The sequence below is a fragment of the Trachypithecus francoisi genome, unplaced genomic scaffold (genome assembly GCF_009764315.1).
Source record: "Trachypithecus francoisi isolate TF-2019V2 unplaced genomic scaffold, Tfra_2.0 Lachesis_group13, whole genome shotgun sequence".
NCBI lineage: Eukaryota > Metazoa > Chordata > Mammalia > Primates > Cercopithecidae > Trachypithecus > Trachypithecus francoisi.
The window spans coordinates 81,057,756-81,070,286 of record NW_022681458.1 but is presented as its reverse complement, the minus strand read 5'-3'; positions in this window follow the sequence as shown (position 1 = coordinate 81,070,286).

Sequence of the window (12,531 nt, the reverse complement as noted above, 5' to 3'; positions counted from 1 at the left end):
CTCTCAGCTCGTCAAAGTCATTCTTCGTCCAGCTTTGATCTGTTGCTGGCGATGAGCTGCATTCCTTTGGAGGGTGAGATGCGCTCTGATTTTTTGAATTTCCAGCTTTTCTGCTCTGCTTTTTCCCTATCTTTGTGGTTTTATCTGCCTTTGGTCTTTGATGATGGTGACATACTGATGGGGTTTTGGTGTGGGTGTCCTTTCTGTTAGTTTTCCTTCTAACAGTCAGGACCCTCAGGTGCAGGTCTGTTGCGGTTTGCTTGAGGTCCACTCCAGACCCTGTTTGCCTGGGTATCAGCAGCTGAGGATGCAGAAGATAGAATATTGCTGAACAGCAAGTGTTGCTGTCTGATTCTTGCTCTGGAAATTTCGTTTCAGAGGTGTGCCCAGCCGTGTGAGCTGTGAGGTGTCGGTCTGCACTTAGTGGAGTATGTCTCCCAGTTAGGGTACTCAAGGGTCAGGGACCCACTTGAGCATGCAGTCTGTCCATTCTCAGATCTCAACCTCCATGCTGGAAGACCCACTGCTCTCTTCAAAGCTGTCAGACAGGGTCATTTACATCTGCAGAGGTTTCTGCTGCTTTTTGTTTAGCTATGCCCTATCCCCAGCAGTGGAGTCTACAGAGGCAGGCAGGCCTCCTTGAGCTGCGGTGGGCTCCACCCAGTTCGAGCTTCCTGGCAGCTTTGTTTACCTACTGAAGCCTCAGCAATGGTGGGCGCCCCTCCCTCAGCCTCACTGCTGCCTTGCAGTTAGATCTCAGACTGCTGTGCTAGCAATGAGGGAGGCTCTGTGGATGTGGGACCCTCTGGGCCAGGTGTGGGATATAATCTCCTGGTGTGCCATTTGCTAAGACCCTTGGTAAAGCACAGTATTAGGGTAGGAGTTACCCAATTTTCCATGTGTTGTGTGTCTCAATTTCCTTTGGCTAGGAAAAGGAATTCGCTTCCCCCTTGCACTTCCCAGGTGAGGGGATGCCCCGCCCTGCTTCAGCTCTCACTGGTTGGGCTGCACCAGCTGACCAGCACTGATTGTCTGGCACTCCCCAGTAAGATGAACCCGGTACCTCAGTTGAAAATGCAGAAATCACCCGTCTTCTGTGTCGCTCGCGCTGAGAGCTGGAGGCTGGAGCTGTTCCTATTCCGCCATCTTGCTTAGGATCCGTAAGGCATATTCTTAACAATGGAATGTGGGATTATAAGATATTAAGAAGTTCAGTTTTACTAGGTAAAGCCACACTGTCTTCCAAAATGATTGTGTCAGTTTCCATAGTCAGCAGTAAAGAATGAAATTTCCTGTTGCTTCATATCCTTCCCAACACTTGGTAATTTCCATTAAATCTTTTCTTGCCAGTGTTGTGGATATGAAATTGTACCTTGTTTTATTTTGCATTCACTTGATTACTAGCAAGGCTAAGCAGCTTTTCTTATATTTACAGGCCATTTGTGTTTCATTTTTGGAGAAATTCCTGGATTTTGCCAATTTTTTTTTTTTTTTTGTAAATTTGGTTTTGCTCTTTTAGCAATTCCTCTTTATTTTAGATTAGACACCAATTTTTTTTTTGTCAGTAGTGTGTTACAAATATGTTCATCAGGATCAATTGCAGTCATATATGTTGCTGGAGAGTGGGCAAGGAAGTATTAACAAAGAAGGCTTTTCTCTGGAGATGAAGCATTTTAAGGTCTTTCATTTTTGAGTGTGTACCTCTTTCCAAATCTTTGTCATGATTTGGAGCCACTTTCTTGGTTTCTGCTTTGGTTCTTTCTCCAGCTGTTATATATAGATTAGGAGCTGTGCCTTCTCCTTTCTTCCTGCCCCTACTAATCTAGTGGATCTCCACTTTGTTTAAAGAACTATCATAGCTTTATCACAGTGAAAATCACCTTGTGTCACAAGAAGGGAGATGAGAAGAGTGTATCTTACTCAGCATATATCAGACAGTCTTTAAATTTACTGTTGATTTGTCTAGTGGTTCTCAAATTGTGCTGCACTTTGGAATCACCTTGGGTCTTTAAGAAATACCTATGCCTGGTTCCTATCCTTCTCTATTCTGATTTAAATGGTAAGGCCTGTGACCTGCAGAGAGGAATTTTTTTAAAAGCTCCCCAGGTGATTTTAATGTGCACTGGATTAGTCATTCAGACTTAAAGTGTTATATGTGAACCAGTAGCATTCCTATCACATGGGAGGAACTTTTTAGGACTGCAGGATTTCAGGTCTCACCTCAGAATTTGTATTTTAGTAAGAACCATACTTAATAAGAAATAAGTGCATTGCGTTCATATTCAGGTTTGAGAAATGCTGGCTTGTCTACAGTCAGCTTTTGCTCGGATTGTTAACCCAGAATTTTTCTTGAAAATCTTTAAGGATGCTACCTTCTCAGCAGCTCTCAGCCACACCTACTTTGGTTGTGGTTTTTCTGCTCTGATTGCTCTCTTTTTCTGATCCCATTAGCTTTTGGCTTCCAGAAAATCCTCACATTTTCTTATCCATTCTCATTCATTCTTTCCTGTTTTGTAACATGGTTATGGATTTATTCTTTTTCTTATGTATTTTCTCTCATTTCAGTGGAATACTTTTGAGCAAGACAATATTGTTACTATAGCAATACTTCCCAAAGTGATCTTCACAATTCATTGCAATCCCTATCAAAATTTCAATAGCCTTTTTTGCATTTATGGAAAGACTGATCCTCAAATTCATATAGAATTACAAGGAATTCTAAATAGCCTAAACAGTCTTGAAAAAAACCAAGTTGGAGGACCCATACTTTCACATTTCAAATTTACTACAGAGCTACAGAAATCAAAACAATGTGGTACTAATATAAGAATAGACATATGTATATACAAATGTAATAAATTGGGAGTGTAGAAATAGACTCACACATACATATATGGCTATTTGACAAGATGACCAAGTGTGTCAAAATCATTCAATAGAGAAAGAATAGTCTTTTCAATAAATATGCTGGGGCAACCAGATAGCCACTTATGAAAGAATGATATTTAACTCTTGAGAAATTTAATCCTCATGTATTACTGGTGGTAACTTAAACTGATGGAGCCAGTTTGAACAATAGTTTGACAGTTTCTCAAAAATTAAATGTAGACTTACCATATGACCCAGCAATTCTACTCTCAGGTATACCCTCGCCAAAGGAAAGTATATCTTTAGCTAAAAGCTTGTCTGCAAATTCTCATAACAGCATTATTCAAAACAGCCAAAAAGTGGAAACAACCAAAGTGTTCATTAATTGATGATTATGTAAATATAATGTAGTATATCCATGTAATGCTATGTTATTCACTGATAAAAAGGAAATGAAATAGCTATACACTACAACACGGATGACCTTGAAAGCATTATACTAAATAAAAGAAGCCAGACACAAGGCCATATATTGTATGATTCCATTTATATGAAATGTCCAGAATAGGCAAATCCACAGAGACAGAAACAAAATTAGAGATTAGTAGTTGCCAGTGATTAGGAGAGGGACTTCTTTTTGTGGTGATGGAATTTTCCAGAATTAGTGCTGTAGTTGCACAACATTGTGAATATGCTAAAAACTATTTTAAAAGTTAAAAATGGTGAATTTTATGTTACATGAACATGATCTCAATAAAAATGTTTCTGATAAAAAGAATGATTTGTTTGTTTGTTTGGTAGAGACGGGATTTCATCATGTTGCCCAGGCTGGTTTTGAACTCCTGGACTCAAGTGATCCACCCACCTTTGGCCTTCTAAAGGTCTGAGATTACAAGCATGAGCCACTGCACCCACCCAAAAGAATGAGTTTGACTCTTATTTCATACCATATACAAAATTAACTTAAAGTTAATCAAAGACCTAAAGGTAAGAGCTAAATTATACGACTCTTAGAGGAAAATATAGGAGTAAACGTCACGACCTAGTGTTTTGCTTTGGCTACTTAGATATGACAACAAAAACACAGGCAACACAAGAAAAAAACAAATTGGTCTTCATCAACATTAAAAAACTTTTGTTCATGAAAGGACGCTATCAAGAAAGTAAAAGACAACCCACAGAATCAGAGATAATATTTGCAAATCCTCTATCAGATAAGGAACTAGTATACAGAATATGTTAAAACACCAACTACCCAACAACAAAATGACAACCCACTTTTTAAAATGAGTAAAGTCATAAATAGATATTTCTTCCAAGAAGATGTACAATGGGCCAGTCATCAGTTACTACAGAAATGTAAATCAAGACCACAATGAGATGTCATTTTCCACTGCTAGGATGGCTATAATTTAAGAAATGGGAAATAACAAGTGTTGGTGCAGATGTGGAGAAATTGTAACCCTCATACATTGCTGGTGGGAATATAAAATCATGCAGTTTCTGTGGATAACAGTTTGGCAATTCCTCAAAAAGTCCTACTTATAGTTACCATATGATCCAGCAATTCCACTCCTTGGTAAACAATCATATGAAATGAAAACAGATGTTCAAACAAAATCTTGTAAATGAATGTTCATAGCACTATTCACAATATCCAAGTAGTGGAAACAACCGCAATATCTATCAAGAGATGGGTGGCTAAGCAAAATACAGTATATGTATTCAACACAATATCATTCAGGCATACGAAGGAATGAAGTACTAATTCATGCTACAACAAGAATGAAGCTTGAAAACTTCATGCTAACTGAAAGAAGCCAGTCACAAAAGGCCACATACTGTATGATTCCATTTGTAGGAAATATCCAGAATAGGCAGATTCATAGAGGCAGAAAGGTTACTGGTTGCTAGGCCATGGGGTTTGGGGCGAATGAGGAGTGACTGACTGATGAATGGGCATGGGCTTTCTTTTGGGGTGGGGAAAATGTTCTGGAACTAGATATTGGTGGATGGTTGCACAACATTGTGAATGTTCTCAATGCCACTGAATATGCACTTTAAGATGACTAAAATGGTGTCTTTTATGTTATATGACTTTTACCTCAATAGAGTATTCTGATTATAAGGTGCCTGAACTTCTTACAAAATTTATTGGGATGAATTAGCCACTTTTTCCTCTTCATCCTAATCTTTAAATTGTGCTTTAAAAAATTGTGTTTTCTATAGTAAATAGTCTCTGGGTCTCATTAAATGAGATTAACAAATATGCTCTATAGTATTATATAAGCTGTAGCCAAATTAAAAAACTCTTATTATGCTGAATTATAAATATGATTATTTCATTAGGTCTTAGTTACCTATTCATGTATTTTATGTTAAAGGGGAATGTACATTTAAAGTGTTATTCATAAAGCAATTCTTGGGGTTATAACATTTAATTTCTCACAATTTAGTAGTGTACTGATCCATATGCTTTCATATTAACTGAGAGTTGCTTAATGAATATTGTATTTGTTAAATGAAAAATTAAAATAATATTTTTAATGTTTTTAACAGGAAGTGAACTTGCTGTGTAAAATGCTGAACACTGCACATAACATTCAAAGTATAGTTTATATATTATCACAAACTTGTGCTGAAAAGTAGAAATATGTAAACACTTACAGTCACTATTCTTACTGGAGCCCAAGTATTTCCCAGAGAGTTATTACGTATTAAAGTATGTATGGCTTTTACATGTAAACCAAAAATAAAATCTTGTAATCATATTAAAATATGTTTTTCAGTTGATATTTTCCCTTAGCTTTTGTTAATTGACACATATAATAATTTCAAGAGATGATGGTATATATATAGGGTATACATGGCACATGCAGCAATCTGTACACTTCTCTAGCATATACGAATATATCCATTTGAGATCTAGCTAAAACAACTGAGATGAGTGCTAACAAAATTTGGGTTATTTAAACCAGGTTGTATGAGAGTACAGTTGGTTTTCAAACTGTGTGTGACAGAAAATGATTGTTGACTCTAGCTCAGTGTTCTTGAATACTTGTTTCTAGTCTTAATATAAATGTAATTTGTATATAGACACTTAATGCTAAACTGACTTCATTTCTTTATGGATTTTAGGGTACAAGTTTCAGAGTATTCATTTGGGCTTAAGCAGCAGGGAGCAGAACAGAATTGAGACTGGGATAGCTTAGCCTTTGGGTATACTAGATAATTTGCCTGGAGGCAGATAATTGGAATTTTTGAGTCAGATATGAATTGAGACTCCAGATGAAGAAGTGAATCTGAAACCAGGGAGGCAAACAGAATTCAGGTTTATAGATAAAACAGTTGAACATTGGGGGAAAGCAGAAGACCAGAAACTAGGCAGACAAGTTAGCAGAACAAGATAATGAAGTACTATTAAGGCAGATACTTTAATCTAGACAGATAATTCATAGGAACCAAAATGGCAATAGCTGACTTTCATTTTGAAGCATGCTTTTGATAAAAGGTGATGATTTTCATAAGCTTCCCATTAAACCAAATGCCAGTCTCAAGTTTTGGTTTTTATAATACTTGTTGGTATTAATAGAAGTAGAAAATAATGACTCAGTCTAGCAGGAATAGAGAAGGTGCCTACAGCATATAAGACCACATTCTAAATACTATTGGGAATATATATTCCTTTGCTTTTTAATTGTTTTTTGCCTGGGTGGATTTAAAAATTCATATTTCTGAAGTTTGTCTGAGACTTCAGAAGTTAAAGAGTTTTTGACAGTTCACAAAATTAATAATTCTTTCTTAATTATATATTTTATTATTTCATCCCAGAAAGGAGCTACATTCTTAAAAGATAACTCTCAGAAAACCATATGAGTGGCTTTCAAATTTGTATTTATCCGTCGGCCATTCTTCAAATCATTCAGCTGTCATTCGACATAATATTTATTACTTGTCTGCTATGTGCTGGGCATATTTTAGGAATAAAAAAGCAGGTATAAGGGAGGAAATTGTATGTAACAGATTAACAAAATACTTTATAATAAATGTGTAATTGATATGGAGGAGTATACCTAAACCATCTTGCTATTTTTTTCTATTTGACCTATTTGTTCCCTTTCTTTTTCCTGTATTTTGGATTGCGTAATTTTTATGATGACATTTTATCTGTTTTATTGGCTGTTAAACTATGCTTTTTGTTTTGTTTTTAGTGTTTGCTTAAGCATTTACAAATTATATTTTAACATGCCACAGTCTACTTTCTAATAATATTTTTTTCACTTGACATATTGGATAAGAACCTGCAATGAATGGTGTACTGCCATTTCCTTTTATTCTCTTTTGTGCTAGTTTTGTCATATATTTATTACTGCCTATGTTATAAACTCCATATGACACTGATAATATTTTTGCTTTAAACAGTTACCTGTTAAAAGTTTTAAAAAATAAGAAAAATCTTGTTTTACACATACCACATATTGACCATTCCCAGTACTTTGATTCTTTGTGTAGATCTACTTTTCCATCTGATATTTTTCCTTCTTTTTGAGTAGTTCCCTTTAAGTTAATTTCTTGTAGTGATGGTCATTTGATAACCTCCTTAAGGTTTTGTGTTTTGTCAGATCTATTTTATATTTGTCTTTGCTTTTTATTGAACAGTTTTATTGGGGTATAATTTGCATCCATACATTTACCACTTTTAAGAATACAATTCAATGATTTTTAGTGTAAAGGGCTGTGCAACCACCACCACATTCTAACTTTAGAATGTTTCCATCATCCTGAAAAGAAACTTCATTTTTATTTGTAGTCATTCCCACCCTGTCTTAGGCAATCACTTATCTACTTTTTGTCTCTAGATTTGAATTTACTGGATGTTTTGTATAAGTAAAATCATACAGCATGTGGTCTTTTGTATGTGACTTCTTTCACTTAGCATAATGTTTCTGAGGTTCATTCATGTTGTACTGTGTATCAGTACTTCCTCATTTTTTATTATAAAAAAGTATTACATTGGAATACCCCTTTTTGTTTATAATGTATCAGTTGCAATCTGGCATTTGTGTTGTTTCCACCCTTTGCCTACTATGAATTGTGCTACTATTAATATTTGGATACCATTTTTTTGTGGATAGATGTTTTCACTTTAGGGGAAATACCTAATTGTCTTACCTAGGTTGGTAAAATTCTGGATGTATACCTTGGAGTGAAATTGAAATTGCTGGGTTATATGGTAAATTTATGTTTAACATTTTAAGAAATTGCCAGACTTTTTCAAGGTGCCTGCACCATTTTACAGTCCCGATAGCAATATAGGGTTCTCCAATTTCTCCACAGCCTTCCAACCCTTATTATCAGTCTTTCTGATTATAGCCATTCTAGAGGATGTGAACTGGTATGTCATTGTGGTTTTGATTTGTACTTTCCTAATGACTAGTGATATTGAACATCTTTTAATGTGCTTACTGGCTATCAGCATATCTTTTTTTGGAGGTAAATATATCGATTCAAATATTTTGTCCTTTATTATTGAGTTTTAGGAGTTCTTTATGGATTATAGATGAATCCCTTATAAGATCTATAATTTGCAAATGTTTTCTGTCTGTCTAGATCATGTCTTTTTATTTGCTTGATAGTGTTTTTTGAAACACAAAAAGTTAACATTTTTTAAAATTATTTTTTCTTTTGGTGTCCTGTCTAAAAATTGTTGCTTAACCAAAAGTCATGAAGATTTACCCTTATGTTTTCTTCCAAGAAGTTTTGTAGTTTCAGTTCTTACACATAGGTATATGATTTATTTTTCATTAATTTTTGCATATGGCATAAGGCAAGTGTTCAAATTAGTCCTTTTGCATGTAGATAACTAATTGTTTTAGAATGATTTGTTGAAAACACCCTCTTTTCCCCATTGAACTGTCTTGCACCTTATAAGAAGTATGTGTTGTATATAATGTGAAAGTTTACTTTACTCCTGGGCTTGTCTGTCTGTCTATCTATCTATCTATCTATCTATCTATCTATCTATCTATCTAATCTATCTTCCTATGCCAGTACCACATTATCTTGATTAGTGTAGCTTTAGAGTGAGCTTTGAGATTAAGATGTGTACCTACCCCAAACTACTTGTGTTATTTTAGATATTCTGTTTCCTTTGCATTTTCATATGAATTTTAGGTTTGCCTTGTCAATTTCTGCCAAAAAAGCCTCCTGGGAGTTTGATAGAAATTGCCTTAAAATTTCTGTCTAAAAGAAGTCAATTAGATTTATTGCCTTAGATTTGTAAGATGTAACATTTGCCATCTTAACAAGAAGATATCTTAACAAAGTCTTCTGATTCATGAACATGGAATGTCTCTTCCTTTATTTACATATTCTTTAATTTGTTTGTTTTAACTTTTATTTTAAGTTCAGAGGTACAAGTGCAGGTTTGTTACATAGGTAAACTTGTGTCATGGGGGTTTGTTGTATAGATTATTTCATCACCGAGGTATTAAGCCAAGTACCCATTGCTTGTTTTTCCTGATCCTCTCCCTCTGCCCACCCGCCACCTTCTGAAAGGCCCCAGTTTGTGTTGTTCCCCTCCCTGTGTCCATGTGTTCTCATCATTTAGCTTCCATTTATAAATGAGAACATGCAGTATTTGGTTTTCTGTTCTTGCATTTGTTTGCTAAGGATAATGGCCTCCAGCTCCATCCATGTCTCTGCAAAGGACATGATCTCATTCTTTTTTATGGTTGCATAGTATTCCATTGTGTATATGTACCACATTTTCTTTATCCAGTCTACCATTGATGGACATTTAGGTGGTTTACATGTTTTTGCTATTGTGAATAGTTCTGCAGTGAACATATGCATACAAGTGTCTTTATAATAGAATGATTTCTATTCCTTCGGGTATATACTCAGTAATGGGATTGCTGGGTTGAATGGTATTTCTGTCTTTAGGTCTTTGAGGAGTCACCACACCATATTCTACAATGGCTCAACTAATTTACACTCCCATGAACAGTGTATAAGTTTTCCTTTTTCTCCAAAACCTCACCGGCACCTGTCTTTTTTTTTTTTTTTTTTTTTTTACTTTTTAGTAACAGCCATTCTGACTGGTGTGAGATCCTATCTCGTTGTAGTTTTGGTTTGCATTTCTGTAATGATCAGTGATGTTGAACTTTTTGTCATATGATTGTTGGCCACATGTATGTCTTCTTTTGAGAAGTGTTTGTTCATGTCCTTTGCCCACTTTTAAATTTTTTTTTATTATTATTTAAGTGCCTTATGGATGCTGGATACTAGACCTTTGTTAGATGCAGAGTTTGCAAAATTTTTCTCCCATTCTGTAGGTTGTCTTTTTACTCTGTTGATAGTTTCTTTTGCTGTGCAAAAGTTCCTCAGTTTAATTAGATTCCATTTGCCATTTTTTGCTTTTGTTGCAATTGCTTTTGGTGTCTTTGTCATGAAATATTTGCCCGTTCCTATGTCCAGAATGATATTACCTAGGTTGTCTTCCATGGTTTTTATAGTTTTGAGTTTTATATTTAAGTCTTCAATCCATCTTGAGTTAACTTTTGTATATGATGTAAGGGAGGGATTCAGTTTCAATCTTCTGCATATGGCTACAGCACCATTTATTTAACAGGGGGTCCTTTCCCCCGTCCTTGTTTTTTTTTCAGCTTTGTTGAAGATCAGATGGTGGTAGGGGGTGTGACCTTATTTCTGGGCTCTTTATTCTGTTCCATTGGTGTATGTGTTTGTTTTTATACTAGTACCATGCTGTTTTGGTTACTGTAGCCTTGTAGTAGAGTTTGAAGTCAGGTGATGCTTCCAGCTTTTTTATTTTTGCTTAGGATTGCCTTGGTTATTTGGGCTCTCTTTTTGTTCCAAATGAATTTTAGATTAGTTTTTTTCTAGTTTCGTGAAGAATGTAATTGGTAGTTTGATAGAGATAGCATTGAATCTATAAATTGCTTTAGGCAGTATGTATGCTAGATAAGTTTTTATTAGTTACTAGACTAATTGTGCATTGTATGCTATTGAGTACTGAAAATTCTTTTGTTCCTATAAATATTCCTGAGCTTTTTTTTTTTCATGATACTGTTAAGTTACTTGGAAGTAGCTTGATCTTTTCAAACATTGCTATTAGGCTTGGTTAGTTAGAAATAGAGAAGCCTTTAAACTAGGCCTCATTTTCCTTATTCCTGAGGCAATAAATTTCTGAGTAGTCTAGCCAATGTCCTGTGATTTGCAGGGTTTTCCACTGGGCTGATGGGAACATTAGTATTCCTGGCGCTGCTTGAGTCCTGAGGATTATGATAATTCCTTTGCTTCCTTTGCTCTGTACAAATGATTTCTTCTATGCCCCATCTCCACCCCAATTCAAGTAGTTTCTTCATATACCAGTGTTAAGCATTATGGAGCTGAAGACTGGAGAGATCCTTTGCATATCTCTCTCTTTGTGCATCTCTCTCCTCTTTGGTATCTGCTTTGTTAAACCTGGGCTTGTCTGGACTCCCAACTTCATCTCTTCAACTCAAGAAGAGCATCAAATTCTGTCTGGATTTCCTTTTCTTGTACTACAGGCATAGCAACTGGGGCACTCAGAGAGCTCAGTTTGTTTTTTGCATTCAGGGATTACTGTTATGCATTCCTTTATGTCAAATGTCCAAAAACCATTTTTTCATATATTTTGTCCAGGTGTTATGTATTAATGGTTTCATGCAGTAGGGTAAATTGGGTCACTGTTACTTCATAATGGCTGGAAGTGGAAGTGGAGCTGATATTTTTCTAGAAAGAAACAGATGGTAAATAAAAAAATGAGTAATGCAAATTCAGATTTGGGTTGTTTAGAGAGTGTTCAGGGAATACCTCTCTGAGGACTGACTTTCAGCTTGAGACCTGAGTAGTAAGAAGTAGCAAGTCATTCAAAGATCTGGAGGCAGAGGAATCTGGCATAGGGTAAAAATCTGGCATGCGTTAATTGCTTTATTTCCCAGAGTATCTACAACTTGGCTTGTCACAATGTAGCTTGTATACCAGCAGTATTGGCATTACCAGAGGTCTTTTGAGAAGTACAGATTCTTAGGTCCCATTTCAGACCTACTAAACTAGAATCTACATTTGACAAGATTCCCAAGTGGCTCATAGGCACAGAGCACTGGTTTTGTTTATTTTTTATTTTTGGGGGAGAAAAAATTGAGAAAGGTTTAGTGTTTTATCTTTGTGCAGGGTTATCACACTAAATAAGTATTTGAGGAATATAAAAAGAATAACTATTTGTTGAGAATAAAAAGCTTCCAGAATGAAAAACAAGTAATAAGTATTTATTGAGAATAAAAAGCTTCCGGGTCAAGTATGATGTGTACTGCCAATCCTTCATTAGAAAATTGCATTGAATAGAAACTTAATCAGTTTTGTAAGATTAGCCCATTTGCTAGATAATGTAGTTCTTCAAACTCCAAACCCATCAGTTGTCAAGTCTTTGGAATATATTTTATAAATATTCCAGAACTATCAAGATGCCCATACTATAGAAATTTTTTCATAGGGTAATGGTTAATGAAGGGGGATTGGCTTTGGAATCAGAATTGTTTGCTGGTCATTTTGACTGGGGATTGGGGGAGGGCAAGACGCTTAAGTTCTTTGAGTTTCAGTTTTCCTATAAAAATGTAA